Source organism: Hypanus sabinus, chromosome 3 (genome assembly GCF_030144855.1).
Source record: "Hypanus sabinus isolate sHypSab1 chromosome 3, sHypSab1.hap1, whole genome shotgun sequence".
Classification (NCBI taxonomy): Eukaryota; Metazoa; Chordata; class Chondrichthyes; order Myliobatiformes; family Dasyatidae; genus Hypanus; species Hypanus sabinus.
Genome location: NC_082708.1, coordinates 32087135 through 32102527, shown reverse-complemented (window position 1 = coordinate 32102527; position 15393 = coordinate 32087135). Strand labels below are relative to the sequence as shown.

Genomic DNA, 15393 nt, shown 5'->3' with positions numbered 1-15393 from the left:
GGAGCACATCTGCTCAGCGTAATAGAGCCAGAGATGTTTCTGCCCGCATGAATTTAATATGTTACCAATGGATTTTTTTTCAAAACATGGCACAAACCTTTTCTAAGGTACTTTCAACTCCTAAGTGTAATATCTTTTCCATGTTTATAACTAATCTTGCTACACTCTTCTGCTTCTGGATTGTTTTATTCTCACATTGACATAGAAAGCACAGATACTTGTTATTTTTTAGTTATAAATAGGTATTTTAGTGATCCTGTCCTATGCTTACTTTGCTGCTTGTGTATCATGTTTCTTGGATCATGCTCTCTGATACCAAAATGCAAAAGGGAGAACATGAAATTGGAACCTAAAGTGGCCAGTGATAAAAACAGAGGAATAGAGGCATGGAACTAGTTATCCTTCTTCCTGCTAGATCACTGATGCTGAAATCAATTCCAACATCCCACTATTGATCTGATTCAGATGTGCCAAGTAGTATACCAGCAATTTCCTTGTCTAAGTGGCTTAGTTCAGTTTTGAACAGAACACTGCTACTGGCCAATGTTTCTAGTAAGTTAAATGCACTTTAATTGTTTGTGAAGCAATCAGTCTTTGTTTTAAATTTATCTACAGGATATGAGCACCACTGCTCATCCTTGTTTGCCTGTGAGAAAGTGGTGGTGAACTGCCTTCTTAAACCATTATGATTTGGACTTGTAGTAAAAGGGAAAAAATACTTGGCATATTGGACATCCTTCACTGACAAAATTAAGTAAAGTTTCTTTGTAATGTTTTATTAAACTTAAAGTCCATAATAGTCAATTAATTTGACTTTTGAAGCACATTTGTGATTTCTATATAGGTGAATGCTGCAACATTTGAACAAAGAAATACTTTAGAGATATTTAAATATTTAGAAATATAAAAGATGACTTTATAAATAACTGTGTATTCATATTGTTGGCTTAGATTTAAATATTGACTAGAACATTGGAAGAACTTCTTGTTCTTTGAGAAGTGCCGCCTTAATAGGGAGGCAGGTTGTAGTTTTAAAATGTTATATGGCACTCCCTCACTGTAGGACTGATATCTCAACGGCTATTTGACTTGGAGCTTGTTAACTAATTTAGCCAATACATTATAAAACTTTTTTTATATTTCCAAATACAAAACACAATAAATTTTAAACATAGTTAACTTTAAGTTGAGAATTGTTTTGAATGATGGAACAGAATCAAGATCTGGCAAATGTGCCTACAGGTTTGTATCACTGTGATTAATCAGTACAGGAATTTATTTGATCAGGGGCTTTAATTCTTTCCACTTGGCTTCATAACATCTTGCAAGCAGAAACTAATTGGAATAGTCCCAAATCTACAAGCATTGGAAAGCTCATTAACCCTCTAGTTTAGTAAGCTGAAGACTGAATAAAATCCAACACCAATGCTGTATGTACTAATGAGGCAGGCTGGAGAAATTCAGCAAATTATTGAGTTTGCCTTGGCGCTTGACTGAGTTCTAATCTTTAATCAGTGATGCTTCAGTCTCAGCTTGCCTTTCTTCGCTTTTTCAGGAGCATGAATGCACCCTTCCACCTTTCCCAGAGGATAGTAATATCCTCGATTTCCAGGAGCGTGACCATATCCTTCCTCCATTTCCAGAAGGATAGATGCACTCATCAAGTATTTATAGGATAACTGCACCCTGCTGCCATTGGCACCGACTTGAATCCCTGGGCATTGTGTTTCCCCTTTACAGCCAGTTAAAATGGCAATTGTTTGGGAAGAAAATTGTTCACTATTTCTGGGTATGGCTATTTAATTGAGTTTTACCTTTTAATCAAAAGTAAAATTATACTTGTAATTTTTAGGTTTCATAGTAGTTTAGAAATGCATTCAATGTGCCTCATTATAGGAAGGATGTAGAAACCATACAGAGTATGCAGAGGAGATCTACCAGGATGCTGCTTGGTATAGGTTGGGTGAGCTAGGGCTTTTCCCTTTGGAGTGAAGAAGGATAAAAAGTGACTTGATAGAGGTGTAGAAGATGATAGAATGGATAGCCAGAGACTTTTCTAATATGAGACAGAATAATTTTAAAGTGATTGGAGGAAAGTATGGGGGTGGCAGGATGTCAGAAGTAAGTTATTTTTTAAGAGTGGTGAGTGGGTGTAATGCTTTGCCGGGGTGATGGAAGACATAGAAATATAAGGGGCATTTATGAGACTCTTAGATAGGCATATGGATGCTAGAAGAATGGAGGGTTATGTAGGAGGGAGGGGTAGATATCTTAAGAGCAGGTTAAAAGGTTGACACAACATCGTTGGCTGATGGCCTGTACTGTAGTGTTCTATCCTATCGAACGTTGTTTTCACAGAGCTACTTTCTCTGTACCAATGCTGAATTGTTCTTTGGCCATTATTCACTCTACAGTCTTTTTCATTGATTAATGCCTCTGTCTAGATAAAATTATTCACTTAGAATAACGAGTAGCTAGTAAGGATTTTGTGGATCTGGGTGATATTTAAGTACTATAAGCATTCAAAATATGATGTTTATAGCAATGTTATCAAATCCAGACAGGCAATTTATCCCATTCCTTTTTATTATCTAAACCTCCATATTTTTGTTGGCAGAATTCCTGTTGTTATTCACCTCCTTTGAAAGTTATCAGGGACTTTTTAAAAAATCATTTCTTCAGGCAGGGTTTTGTAACATAAACTTTCAAGTTGCAAGTTACAATCCTTCAATCTACCAATACAGAAGTATTTAATCATAGTGACTTTGAAGATATGATCAATCTTCAGAATGCCGTGTTGCCACAGTCTTGTACCTCTTAGCTTGCCCCATTTTCTTTCAAAGCTTGAGAGTTGTAGCATCTGCGTTAGTTGCAACAGGCATCCTGTCAAATGACTTGAAATTTATACGTGCCCTTAATTGAAGAGTGCTACTAAGCTATTCAGCCATTAGAAAGAATCAGTGAAATTAAATACAATCTTTTCCAATATACCCCAGGCGACAATGAATATTAATCTAACTACATCTGTGTTTAAAATCACAAACAAGAGAAAATCTGCAGATGCTGGAAATCCAAGCAGTACACACAAAATGCTGGAGGAACTCAGCAAGCCAGGCAGCATCTACGGAAAACAGTACAGTTGCCATTTCAGGCTGACACCCTTTGGCAATACCGGAGAAAAAAAGATGAGTAGATTTAAAAGGTGTGGGAGGGGAGAGAGAAACACAAGGTAATAGGTGAAACTGGGAGGGGGAGGGATGAAGTGAATAGCTGGGAAGTTGATTGGTGAAAGAGATGCAGGGCTGGAGAAGGGGGAATCTGATAGGTGAGGATAGAAAGAAAAGGGGGGGGGGGGAAGAGGATCACCAGAGAGAAGCGATGGGCAGGCAATGAGATAAGTTGAGAAAGGGAAAAGGGGATGGGGAACAGTGAAGGAGAGGCCGGGGAGCCATTATCAGAAGTTCAAGAAATCGATGTTCGTGCCATCAGGTTGGAGGCCACCCAGACGGAATATAAGGTGTCATTCCTCCAACCTGTGTGGCCTCATCCTGACAGTAGAGGAGGTTGTAGATTGTCATATCAGAATAGAAATGGGAAGTGGAATTAAAATGGGTGGCCACTGGGAGGTCGCATTTCTTCTGGGGGATGCAGCGTAGGTGCTCGGCGAAACGGTTTCCCAATCTATGTTGAGTCTTTTTGTGTGTTTTTTTGTGTTTTATGTTTTTTTTCAATGTACATTTGAATTATAAAAGTTTCTTTATCTTTTTTTCTTCTTGTTATGGATAAGAGGAGAATAACTTTTTTATTCCCGGTATGTACTATTAGACTAATTCTATTTATGATCGTGATAATTTGTATTTTACCTTTTATTTGAATTCTTATTGATATAGATTTTTGAGATAATTCTCCTCTTGTTTATACATATATGTATTTTTTTAATTTAACCTAATAAAAAGATTGATGAAGAAAGAGAGTCTCATCAGGAGCACTACTTTTCTCTACTTGTCTGTAGTTTAATACAACAATTGAACCAACTCTGAGTACATTTGTAATTTTTAAATTCCTTATCCTTCTGATTTGGTGTGTTCATTGCCACTGAACTGAAAATCCTTGGTCATACACTCCCTAACAAACTTGTTAAAGTACCTTTGCATGTGTACCATTGCTTCATGCTGGTGACTCACCAGAACTTCCCAAAAGGGAAGCAGGGATGGGAAAAATAGTACCATTGAGAGCAATGCTTGAAAAAAAAATTAAAGGAAATATTTCCCCATCCTTTCCTTGCTCAGGAGTAAATTTAATTATTATCAAAGTTCATGTTTGGACTTGGAAGTGGAGTCATATTGGAGATTTTATCTTTATTTGTATATAAGGATGCAGTATTTATTTTCAAATATAACTTGTCCTTATCATTTTATATTCTTTAACCAATATCTTCTAAAGTGCCATATTCTCTTATGCCTGACTATGATATTAAAATTGTCCTTGTTATTTAGCGTAATTTTTGCCCTCTTCTGAATAATATGTTCATCCCAGTCTAGAGATATGATAACAAAATTCAGAAGGCCTGTTTCTGTACAGTATAGTAGGTTATTACATTGTCTGTGTGCCAGCATTTGAAAGTGGTATCCAGTGCAAACAAGAATTGATACAGGTGGTAGTAGAGCACTGCCTGGCAATATTGGCATTATAGTGGGAAAAGTCAGCTTACAGAGAGGAGGTGCAGCGGGTAACGGACTGTTGCAGAGCCAACAACCTGTCTCTGAATGTGAACAAAACAAAAGAGATGGTTGTTGACTTCAGGAGTGCACGGAGCGACCACTCCCTGCTGAACATCGACGGCTCCTTGGTAGAGATCATAAAGAGCACCAAATTTCTTGGTGTTCACCTGGCAGTGAATCTCACCTGGTCCCTCAACACCAGCTCCATAGCAAAGAACCCAGCAGCATCTCTACTTTCTGTGAAGACTGAGGAAAGTCCATCTCCTACCCCCCATCCTCATCACATTCTACAGAGGTTGTATTGAGAGCATCCTGAGCAGCTGCATCACTGCCTGGTTCGGAAATTGCACCATCTCGGATCGCAAAACCCTACAGCGGATAGTGAGGTCAGCTGAGAAGATCATCGGGGTCTCTCTTCCCGCCATCACAGACATTTACACTACACGCTGCACCTGCAAAGCAAACAACATTAGGAAGGACCCCATGCACCCTTCATACAAACTCTTCTCCCTCCTGCTGTCCGGGAAAAGGCTCCGAAGCATTCGAGCTCTCACGACCAGACTATGTAACAGTTTCTTCTCCCAAGAAACTATCAGACTCCTCAATACCCAGAGCCTGGACTGACACCTTGCCCTCTTGTCTTGTTTATTATTTATTGTAATGCCTGCACTGTTTTATGCACTTTATGCAGTCCAGTGTAGGTCTGTAGTCTAGTATAGTTGTTTGTGTTGTTTTTTACATAGTTCAGTCTAGTTTTTGTACTGTGTCATGTAACACCATGGTCCTGAAAAACGTTGTCTCATTTTTACTATGTACTGTACCAGCAGTTATGGTTGAAATGACAATAAAAGTGACTTGACTTGAAAAGGAGAGTTGCAATGAGACCCAATTCATCTTGTATACCAATCACTGAGAGCAAGTATTCAAGCATTGAGAAAGACAAATCATATGTTGGTCTTCAGTTCAAGAGGATTTGATTAGGTGACTGAAGTGTTTTACCACAGCTGGAATGAGGCCCCATATGGATTTTTCTATGCAGCTTTGGTCTCCTTATCTGAGTAGGGATTCTCTTTTTAATATATGTGCTAGTCCCAAACCAGATGTTTGAACACAAAATTCAAGAGATCCATCCCAGTGCAAGTATTGAAGATTTATTACACTGGCGGTGCTTCCAACATTTGAAGGAGATATAAAACACTGACAGAAATCTGCATATACAATTCCAGATGGGTTCTCACCAAAGGTATTACAGCTGCATCAAGATATTATTGTCATTCAGGATGGCAGGACTAAAATGAGATGGGTAGATGAGGCTTATACTGGTGAAGTGAAGAATGAGAGGTTATCCCAATAAATCCTATAACATTTTAAATTCTCAAATCTATTTTAAAAACTATAAAATTCAATGTCAAGATGTAGGGAAGGAGTTCAGAACTAGGAGCCACAGCCTCTGGGCCTGGAATATACTATTTAGAACTGACGTCGTGAAATTTCTACACATGCAGGGATGTGAATCTACTAAGTTCTGTACAAAATAAAAATACAGGAATAAATTAGCTAGTCAAGCAGCATCAGTGGAATGGGAAGCCAGCTACCATTTTAGGTTAAAGACTTTGTTCTTATTTGATCTGGGTCCAGTATATAACCTCAAGATTAAATTGCCCTTTTTTTTCCAAAGGGTAAATTGTGATTGAAACCTCTCTCAATAGTTAACTGCAAAGTAAAACTATGGTTAAAGCGTAGATGAAATAATTGTAGAGAATGCTTGAAAGCTAACAGCCCTCAGATCAAATTGCTTTTCTTTATGATGGAACTTGAGTCAGGAGGTAATGAATATTTGCTTCATTGCACTTTAGCAAAATTGAAGTATTCTGTAGCATCTATAATAATTCTGGAAGAATATTTGCTTTTCATAACCTGTACTGAGTGTTTGGATTCTCAGAAAGCACAGATGTCAGCCTTTACAAGCTTTATGAATTGATTAGAAATCTACTTTAGACAACTGCTGCTGATAGATGATTATTTTTGATTAAAATGCCTACTTCTGAAGAAGTAGAGTTCACTGCTAAAGCCTCTCATTAATAAATCTATTTATATTTCCATGGTATCTCACCAGTAGCTTTTGATAGTTTAATAGTAAGACTCAGTGGGTATCACCAAAAGTGTAATTGGCTGTTTGAGTCCAAGTTAATTACAGAATGCTTTGTTATAAGGTTGACGCACAGTCCAGTCAGATAGCAAGTGTTGGCTTAATGGCCTTTTATTATTACTGACAGCTATGAGGAATAGTTAGTGTGAGTGCTTTGTGCAAATAGTGCAGTGTGAATTAAATAACAATCCATCAGCCTTTTTGACTGTTGCTAATCTGAATGCATTATAAAGGTCACAGAAGTGAGTTAGTCACAAAATACATGTATGGACAGATGTGTTCAAACTTGTTGACAATTTCACAAAATCCGTTCGTTGAAAAATATGACTTAACGATCGGAGGCCATGCAGCATTGCAATTCAGCATATTGGATTTTTCATTATTAATGTATCCTCAGGTTATAGGCAAGCAATTGTTATACAATCAGCAGCAGTTAGGAGATAATGATTTAATAGCATGGTCTACTTTAGTCCATTTACCCGTAGGTTCCAGGTAAGAGTTCAGTCCAAATAAATGAAAGGAAGTCTCATCTCTGGAAATAAAATTTGTATTTGTTTATTATGTTGCTTCATCTATGTCTAAATTAAAATTCCTCCCAATTTAAATATGTGCATGAAAAGAATGTATGAAAATTTAATAATATCATAAATAGGATTTGAAGAAGGCCATGTAGTCCCTTAAGGCCATTTTGTTATTTAGTAAGATAATACTTCATCTGATCTTTGGCCTCAACTGCTCTTTCTTGCCCATTCCTTATGGCCATTGATTTTCCTTGCTGAAAACATCAAGCTTAGCCTTGAATATATTTAATGACTCAGCTTTCACAACTCGCTGGCCTAGAGAATTGTGGGAGCATTTGTTAAACTTTTTAAATTGCCAACATATTCATTTTTTAATGCTGTGTAAAAGTGATAGCAGTTGTGTAATAAACCTCATGTAATTTTCATAGTTTACATTTGTAGAAGGGAAAGCCAAATAGACTGGATTATTAATTTATGCATACTGTGCTTAAAATGGAATTTGAAAAAACACAGCTGTCTGTTTAATATTGTAAATGCTTTTGTGTGAACAGAGAGTCAATTTGGGGTTGAGCTTAGTCGTGATCTTACAATCAATAAGCCACCTTATCTGTGTCAACTCATAATGCCTATTTAGGTACAATTCTGGTGTATAGCTTGGGTTTCTAAAACTGTTGTTGAAAGCACCTTTGTAGTGTAAGAGGGATAAAAAATTGAGTATTTGCACAAACTCCATTTAAAGAAAATAAATATTTTCCCCATTCCAAGTAATGAGTTGGAGATAATTAACTCTGAAACAAAGGACACTGCAATACTGCGATTATCATGGAGTATTGAGCAGTACAGCACAGAAACAGGCTCTTTGGTCCATGATGTCTGCCAAGCATGATACCAGAATAAACTAATCTCTTCTGCCTGCCCATAATCTGTATCCCATTCCTGTACATTTATGTGACTATCTAAAATCCTCTGAAAACCACATTTGCACCTTTCTCCTTTACTACATTGGCAGGGTATTTCAGACACGCTCTACTCTCTATTTAAAAAAAACCTATCCTGCACATCCCCTTTAAATCTTCCTTCTCCCAACTTAGAGCTATGATGCCCTTAAATATTTGACGTTTCTGCCCTGGGAAAAAATTTAGAAAAAAAAATTTCTACCCTATTTGTGCCTCTCATAATTTTATAAACATTATCAGGTTTCCCTTCAGCCTCCAGTGCTCCATTGGAAACACTCCAAGTCTGCCCAAGCTTATAATGAATACCCTGTAATCCAGGTAGCAGTCTGCTAAACCTCTTCTGAACCCTCTCCAAAGCTTCCACATCCTTCCTGTAACACACACAAGATGCTGGTAGAACGCAGCAGGTCAGGCAGCATCTATAGGGAGAAGTGCTGTTGATGTTTCGGGCCGAGAACCTTCGTCAGGACTAACTGATAGACTAAAAGATAGTAAGAGATTTGAAAGTAGGAGGGGGAGGGGAAAACATGAAATGATTGGAGAAGACCGAAGGGGATGGGGTGAAGCTGAGAGCTGGAAAGGTGATTGACAAAAGGGATACAGAGCTAGAGAAGGGAAAGGATCGTGGGATGGGAGGCCTAGGGAGAAAGAAAGGGGGAGGGGAGCACCAGAGGGAGATGGAGAACAGGCAGAGTGATGGGCAGAAAGAGAGAAAAAAAAAGGAGGGGAGAACAAAACTAAATATATCAGGGACGGGTTAAGAAGGGGAGGATGGTTATTAATGGAAGTTAAAGAAGTCAATATTCGTGCCATCAGGTTGGAGGCTACCCAGCCGGTATATAAGGTGTCGCTCCTCCAACGTGAGTGTGGCTTCATCTTGACAGTAGAGGAGGCCATGGATAGACATATCAGAATGGGAATGGGATGTGGAATTAAAATATGTGGCCTTCCTGTACATCCTCCCTGTAATGGGTGAATCAGAACTGCATGTCATACACCATGTTTGGCCTACCCAAAGTTTTGCTGCATCACAACTGTATCAGGACTTCCTAACCCTAATAGTCAGTGCCCCTGGCGATGAAGGCAAGCTTACCATGTGCTTTATGTACCATTCCATCTCCCTGCATTTGCACTATGACAGGGGTTGGACTTGGAACCCAAGATCCCTCTGCACCTAAATGCTGCTAAGGGACCTGCCATTAATTGAATGCTTTTGCCTTATATTTGACCACCCAAGTTGCAACACTTCACACTTGACAGATTAAACACCATCTGCCATTCTCCACCCATAACTGTAACTCGTTTATATTCTTAAAGTTCGAAGTAAAATTTATTATCAAAATACATACATGTCACCACATGCAACCTTGAGATTCTTTATCTCCGGGCAAAACTTAGCAAATGTATAGTTCCTGTACACCAGGAACTGTTACCAGTAAACAAACTGCAAATACAGACATAAATAAATAGTAAATAATGAGCATGAAGTAACAACATAACAGAGTCCTTAAATGAATGTAGTTATCTCCTTTTGTTCAAGAGCCTACTGGATGCGGGTTAGTGACTGCTTGCAAACATGAGGAAATCTGCAGATGCTGGAAATTCAAACAACACCACACACAAAATGCTGGTGGAACACAGCAGGCCAGGCAGCATCTATAGGAAGAAGTACTGTCAACGTTTTGGGCTGAGACCCTTCGTCAGGACTGTGTGTTGTAGTGACTGCTTGAACATGATGGTGCGAGTCCCAAAACACCTGTACCTTCTACCTGATGGTATCAGTGAGAAAAGAGCATGGCCTGGGTGGTGAGGATCTTTGATGATGGATGCTGCTTTTCGACAGCAGCATTTCACATAGATGTGATCAATGGTTGGGAGGGTTTTACCCGTGATGTACTAGGCCGAATCCGCTACCTTTTGTACGATTTTCCACTCAAACGCATTGGTGTTCCTATGCCAGGCTGTAATGCAGCTAATCAGCGCATGTTCCATCACACATCTATAGAAGTTTGCCAGGGTTTACGATGACATGCTGAACCTCCACAGACTCCTGAGGAAGTAAAGAAGCTGTTGTTCCTTATTCACAATAACATGATGGGTCCAGGACAGGTCCTCTGAGTTAGTGACATCCAGGAATTTAAAGTTATAACACTCTTCGCCTCTGATCCTCCAATGATTACTGGCTCATTTCTGGATCATTTTCAGTCTTCTGTATCTCCTTCCTGATGGTGGTGACGAAAAGAGGGCACGTCCTAGATGGAGTTGGTCTTATGATGGATCCTACTTGAGGTGCTGCCTCTTGAAGATGACTTCCATGGTGGGGAGGGTTGTTCCTTGATGGACCTGGCTGAGTCTACAACCCTCTGCAGCCTCGTAGAGCTTCTGATAGATCCTCTGAGATGCTGACACCCAGGAACTTAAAATTGCTCACGCTTTTCACCACTGAGCCCTCAGTGTGGGTTGGGATGTACTCTCCCAACATTTTCTTCCTGAAGTCAACAATCACTTGGTCTTGCAGAAGCTGAGTGCAACATTAATGTTGTGCCCCCACTTGACCAGCTAAACTGACTCCTTGTGCATCTCCTTACCATTTGAGGTTTTACCCACAACATTGTTGTCATGGTAATTTTTAAAAATTCCATTTTAGTTGTGCTTAGTCACATAGTCATGAGTGTAGAGAAAGTAGAGCAGTAGGCTAAGCACATATCTCTAGTCATGAGTGTAGAGAAAGTAGAGCAGTGGGCTAAGCATATATCTTGAGGTGCACCTGCACTGATTGTCAGTGAGAAGGAGATGTTATTACCAATCTCCATTGACTGTGGTCTCCCGATGAGGAATTTGAGGATCCAGTTTCAGAGGGACATACTCAGGAAAGACCAGGTTTAGAAACTTGATTGTTAATACTAAGGGGATGATGGTATTGCATGCTGACTAGTAATTGATAAACAGAAGGGTGATGTATGTTTTGTTGTAAGTGCTCCAAAGCAGAGTGGAGAACCAGTGAGGTTGCATCCACTGTTGTGGCTGTAAGCAAATTTCAGCAGTTATGGATCCTTGCTCAGGCAGGAGTTAATTCTAGCCATTACCAAGCTCTCGAAACACTTCATTATAGTTATTGAAACAGCCTGCTCTACTAGGGCACTGGTATGATAGCAGCCCTTTGAAGCAGATTGCAGCAGTGAGAGTTTGAAGATGTCACTGAACACTCTATTCAGTTTGTTTGCACAGATTTTCAGTACCTGGCCAGGTGCACCACCAGGGCCTGATGCCTGTGATGATTCACTGTCTTGAAAGATGTTCTGGCCCCAGCTCCCATGATCAAGCTCACAGGGTTGCTGGGTGCTCTGGGGATTCACATAGGTGCAGTATTATTCCCCCTTTCAAAGGATGCATATAAGGTGTTGAACTCATCGGGAGTAAAGCATCACTGTTACAGTGATGCTAGAAAGTTTGTGAACCCTTTAGAATTTTCTCTGTTTCAGCATAAATATGACCAGATTTTAACATAATTCCTAAAACTAGAAATAGAAAACCCAATTAAATAAGTAACACAATCCATCATGCTTGTTCATTTATTAATTGAGAAAAATGAACCGATATTACATGTATTTGTTGGAAGAAGTATGTGAACCTTTGCTTTCAGTAACTGGCATGACCCCCTTGTACAGCAATAACTGCAACAAAACATCTCTAGTAACTGTTGATCAGTCCTGCACAAGAGCTTGAAGGAATTTTTAGCCATTCCTCCTTACAAAACTTCTTCAGCTCTGGGATGTTATTGGGTTCCTTGCATGAACTGCTTGCTTCAGGCCTTCCACATTTCTATAAGATTAAGGTCAAAACTTAGACTCGGCCATTCCAAACCATGACACTACCACCATGTTTCACAGATGGGATGAGCTTCTTATGCTGGGAATGCTATGTTTGCTTTTTTCCAAACATAGCACTTCTCATGTAAGCCATAAAGTTCTATTTTGGACTCATCCATCCCTGGAACATTCTTCCAGTAACTTTCTGGCTTATCCACATGGTCTTAACAAACTTTAGAGAGGCAGCGATGTTCTTCTTCTTCAGTTTTTACGTGATGGTAGACTCATGAACACTGACATTACCCAATGAAAGAGAGGCACGTAGCACCTTGGATGTTCTTTGTGACCTCCTGGGGAGAGTAACAATGGTGTTGCATTTCCTCCATTTGTACACCATCTGCCTGACTGTGAATTGGTGGAGCCCAGACTCTTTAGAAATGGTCTTGTATCTATTTCCAACCTGGTGTGCATCAACAATTTTTTTTTCTGAGGTCCTCAAATCTCCTTTGATCGAGGCATGGGACATTTCCAAAAACATGTGGTGGAGATCAGACTTTGATCGTGAAGATCCAGGTTTATGTTCTTGAAACAGGGCAGGGCCTCCCACATCTCGCCTGATTGTCATCTCATTGATTGAAGCACCTGACTCTAATTTACCTTTTAAAGGAACTGATAATCCTAGAGGTTCACATACTTTTTACAACAAATACATGTAAGTAAAATTGGATCATTTTTATCAATAAATAAATGAAAGAGTATAATGTTTTTTGTGTTATTTATTTAATCGGTTCTGTTTTATCTAGTTTTTGGACGCGTGAAGATATGATCACATTTTAGTTCATGTTTATGCAGAAATAGAGAAAATTCTAAAGGGTTCACGAATATTCAGCATCACTGAATTTATGCTGTTAAATTTTGCAGTTTGAGGTTAGCTGTTTAAGTCAAAAACAGTAAATGCTATTGTTTATATGAATTCTCTTCAATCTCCTGCAACAAACCTATAGCTTAGAGTATTTTCTTTTGCAAACAGAGGGGCCAAAGCTTTACTCTAGGTTATTTCCTCATTTAAAAAAAATAGATTTTCTTCAAAAATGGTGGTAACAATCTGGGGAAAAATGAGCTTTTTCTTTATTAGTTTTGTCTGTCAGTTTACGCTGGTACCAATTGAGAGCTTTACCCTGCTACTTTCAAGTTACATTTTTATGATGACAAAACATTCGAGCTGAATTGTAGATAGCTATTACTGAAATATAAGCTAGCAGCAATATAACTCAATGACGCAAATAAAAAATGATGAAAAGGCCATTTCCAATAAATAACTACATCTGGGGTAAATATGATTCAAATAAACTCGAGCATAAAGTTTGAATGTTCCTTCTATGGGAAAACAAAGGCAATTACTTTTATGAATACTGACAAACCCATGCAAATTTATCATACGCCAGGAAGCAATAATTTAACCATCACCAGTATAAACTTAGATTGAAATTGTATTGACAAGGTATTTTAAACTACAGGCAGTCTCCGGGATATGAACGAGTTCTGTTCCTGAGTCCGTCTTTAAGTTGGATTTGTATGTAAGTCGGAACAAGTACATCCGGTGTTATTTAGTTAGCATCAGTTAGTCAAATGTTTTTCTTAGTATATAGTATATATTTTACCTTTCTATGCATATAAAACACTTAAGAAATATATGTATTCCAATAATTAAACCACTACGTTGCTTCGTAATAATTGTAGCTTTCATCAGAGCAGGGCCTTTCACATGCTCCATTATTCTCACTTTATCCTTTAAAATTGTTCCGATCATTGACCGACTATAGCCTAACACTTTTCCAATGACCAATGACATTTCACCTCTTTCCAAACGCCTTATTATTTCCACTTTATTTTCAACCACGATCGCTTCCCGTCAGTGGAACAGAAACAGGTCGCAAGCTGTGCTGGCTCCTGAGGTCTGCTGGGTCCTAAGGACCACCACACTAAATTCCCTGGGTCCTAAAGTCCACCGCACTGAGACAGGTTAAATGGGACAAATGGGGGCTGTGCTGGGTTTGGGTGTTTGATCCTCCACAATATTCCCTGTGGGAATTTAAGCTGGAGATGGCCATGTTTTTTTTTATGAGGTCGAGTTGCAAGCTCGACATCAACCCAGTACGGAAGGGGTCTGTCACTGGATTGAACTCAGGACCCCCCCCCCCCCCCGTTCTCAAGCCTGGTGCTGATCTCACTGCGCCACCAGACGACCGGAAAAGGGGGGGGGGGGGGGTCAGGGTGAATCTTGCTAAGAAAAATTTAAGCCAAATTCAAAGTTACACACTCAACACAGTGTCAACAGCAACGACTTAAAATGGCGGACAGCGTCGCGATCTGACTTAAAATGGCAGATGGCATCGAGGTTTGACTTAAAATGGCAGACGGTGTTCTCCTTCCTCAATTCATAAGTATGAGTTGTCCGTAAGTCAGACATTTGTAATTCAAGGACTACCTGTATAACAAACACAATAAAGCTATATAATACAAAATAAAGAAAAATGTATTAGTTTATAACACGCGCATAATCATTGGAGCCCATTGTTGTGAAATCATTCCAGTTTGCTTCACTTTGTTTACTGACGGTTCTGAAATGGTTTTGCACTGAAGAATCCATCCCAGGAAAAAAGTATGTAACGTCTAAGGAAAATGGTGTTGAACTTTCTCCAAGGTCGTGTGCCAACTAGTTAATCAAAAGTTATCTGCACATTCTCTGTGAGATCATTGGCTGTGTGAGGATTTTCTTACAGTAGTATCTCTCCTTCCAAATGGGTTCTGTCAGTGTTTCACCATGTTCTACTGCTCTGTTCATTGTCCATTTCCATTTTCCTTCTTTCGCCTTCTCAATCCTGCATTCTCTCAAAAATAGCTTCTCATTCTTTTCCCTCTCAAAAAAATGTTAACAAGACAAGTCTTACCAGTTAATTCAACAAGCCTAACTTATCAGTCAACTGATTTTTTATTTTAAAAGCAAAAATAAAATTCTTGATTGTATAGTGTAGTACAGTATAATGTAATTATAGGAATGCTTGATGCATTTTGAGAAAATCTACAGAAAGTAAAATGTCCAACAGCATAACTGCATTAATAATACAAAACATGGTCTTAAACCAGGGTATTATATTAAAGTAATTCTATCTGTAACATTTTTACAAATATACAGAAATCTTGGCAAATAGTTCTACAGATCACATAGACAGTATT

The 15393-nt window shown here is 38.9% G+C and overlaps 1 protein-coding gene across 1 annotated transcript in view; it reads left to right on the top strand.

Annotated features, from left to right (window-relative positions):
• The window catches only part of cog6 (component of oligomeric golgi complex 6), a 100912-nt gene that overhangs the window by 28906 nt on the left and 56613 nt on the right, over positions 1-15393 (top strand). The gene's annotated exons all lie outside the window — the stretch shown is intronic.